Genomic DNA, 2,812 nt, shown 5'->3' with positions numbered 1-2,812 from the left:
CCAAAATTTCAAAAATTTCAATATGTTTGACTTTTAAATGTCTCTGTTGATTTGTTAAATAATTTCCTTGCAGAACGGTTCCGCAAATGTTACACCGCGTATTATTTTTGCAGTGTTCACCGTAAAAAATTCCCGTACACTAGTATTTAGTTTTCGGCCCATTTTTATATCATTTATTATTATTGATTTTTATTTATTATATCGTTAAATATTAAAAATCTGCTAATGATTTTTAAATTTTCAACAGGAAATAAATATGTAGTTTGATTTTTATTTTTGATTTTTATTTGAAAAAATTAAAAAATGATTTTTAGTTTTGATTTTTATTGAAAAAGTTTTCATTAACTGTTATTTTTAATATAAATAATAAAAATCAAAAATACTTTTTTTTTAATATCAAATATGAAAAAATTTTAAATAATTTCTTTTTTTCACAAAATATAATAAAAACAAATTTATAATATGAAAAACTAATTTTATTTTTTTTATTATAACAATTACTGTCTCTGCTTCTTAGTAATGTATATGGTTGTCATTGAAAAGTATGTTGCCCAGCAAGTACAAGTCATTACCAGATTTGAGCTGATATAGAATGGTTACATTAAATACCGATTTTTCAATAAAAGCCTTTTAGGGCAATTGTTACAGTATTTGTTTTTCGTTAAAAATTCAGAAATTTAATTACCAACTAAGTAGTCCTGATTTACAAGAAATTTGTGTGCATTTGAGTTTGTGATTGAATGCCCACGTCGTGGAAATGTGAATATCGTAAGAATACATATATAAAGTATTAATAGAAATGATTTCATACTTACATGTGTATGTACACATGAAGAAGATTAGTAAATATGTTTTATATTTTATTTGTTATTTCGGGTAGCATTGACAATTGAGTAACTTTTAAATATGAACAAATTATCCTTAATCTGTTATGAATGGCATGATATCTTACACTGTTTTCGTGTTACAGAGCGACCTTGTACACTATTGTATGTAAATTTAAAATGTTATACATGAAATTTCCAATTATGAAAATTATTCAAATCCAGGAAGAATGCATATGAATATAAAATTATACTTGTAACACAGAAATGTTTTTTTATGAAAAACATGCAAGACATTGTACCAAACTTTTCGTAGTTTCGTTTTAACTATATTTTAAATGTCATAAGTTCACCAAAGAATGACATTGATTCAAAATACAAATGTACTGAAGAAAATAAATAAAAAATAATTAAATAAATAAATAAATAAAGCTGTTCCCTGTTTGAGTTGGATTTATATTATCTGGTAATATTTATATTTCTCAGGCCTAGAACAACATTCACTTTTTAACCACACCTTCTGTTTTATTTATTTTATTAACTTTATCGTAGGATATGAATTTATGTTACACCCAAGCATGGGATATGTACAAATCTATATTCGTATGTATGTAAAAATTAACCAAATCAATCATTGTTTAATTAAATATCGATTAAAACGTGCATTGGTCGCTATATTTTTACATTCTATCATGTATACTTATACATTAGGTGTGAAACTAGACATTTGTCAATAAAAAATTATTTTAAAAATTTTCATATATTTTAGAATCTTAGCAGTAAATTGTACCCATATTTAAAAAATCATTCGTTTCGTAACCTTGTTTTCCAAAATATAAAGAGATAACAAAAAAGGAAAACGTTTTTTGTTTGTAATAAAACAATTATAATTTTATAATGAACATATTTGATTATTGTATTTATGTGTTACATCGTATCCCTTAAATTTTTATACCCTTCGTGAGAAGGGTGTATATAATTTTGTCATTCCGTTTGTAATTTCTATATATAATTTTCCCACCCTATAAAGTTTATATATTCTGGATCCTTATAGATAGTGGGGTCGATTAAGCCATGTCTGTCTTTATGTTTATTGGAATCAGTTTTTAGAGGACCCCAGATATCGGCGAAATCCGAATCTTTAATAAAAAAACAAGCAATTAATGTACATATGTGGAGACTGGCTTAAGTTAGAACCCATAAAAGAGTACTTTTTGGTACTTTTTCAGTTTTCAAAAGGTACTTTTTAATTTTTCTATAATATTATACAAAGAAACATTAAATTAGGTATTTAAAGCTCCGATTAGGCGAGAACACATAAAAGAATTTTCTATAATATTGAACATGGAATAAAGTATGTAAAGCCCGGATAAAGTGAGAACCCACAAAAGGGTCATTTTTGGTACATTTTTGTTTTCCAAAAGGTACTTTTTGAATTTTCAATAATATTGAACCTGAAAACGTAAAATCAAGTGTTGAGAGCCCGGATTAGGTAAGAACCAATAAAAGTGGATTTTTTGGTAGTTTTTTGTTTTTCAAAGGGTACTTTTGGAATTTTCTATAATATTGAACCTAGAAACATAAAATGTAGTTTTTGAATTTTCTATAATATTGAACCTAGAAACATGACATTATGTATGTATAGTCCTGATCATAAAAGGGGATTTTTTGGTACCTTTCGTCTTTTAAAAGATTTTTTTAAATTTTTATAATACCTAGAAATGTGAAATTAAATATGTATAGTTGGAGTTAGGTGAAAACTTATAAAAGCGAACTTCTTTGTAGCTTGTCGTTTTTCAAAAGGTAATTTTTTTAATTTCCTATAATATTGAATATAAAGACATGAAATTAAGCCCGGAGTAATTACCATAGTAACCTGAAAAAAGGGCTTTTTGGTACTGACTTTTTCATACCCTCCACCAAGATCAGTGGTGATAGGAGGTGTATATAACTTTGTCATTTCGTGTGTAACACGAAGAAATATACAT

The 2,812-nt window shown here is 26.0% G+C and overlaps 1 protein-coding gene across 1 annotated transcript in view; it reads left to right on the top strand.

Annotated features, from left to right (window-relative positions):
- The window catches only part of LOC111678641 (cadherin-86C), a 105,549-nt gene that overhangs the window by 15,172 nt on the left and 87,565 nt on the right, over positions 1-2,812 (top strand). The window lies entirely within an intron of this gene.

The sequence above is a fragment of the Lucilia cuprina genome, chromosome 4 (assembly GCF_022045245.1).
Source record: "Lucilia cuprina isolate Lc7/37 chromosome 4, ASM2204524v1, whole genome shotgun sequence".
Lineage (NCBI taxonomy): Eukaryota > Metazoa > Arthropoda > Insecta > Diptera > Calliphoridae > Lucilia > Lucilia cuprina.
Note: the sequence above shows the minus strand (reverse complement) of the source record. Positions and strands in the feature narration are given on the sequence as shown.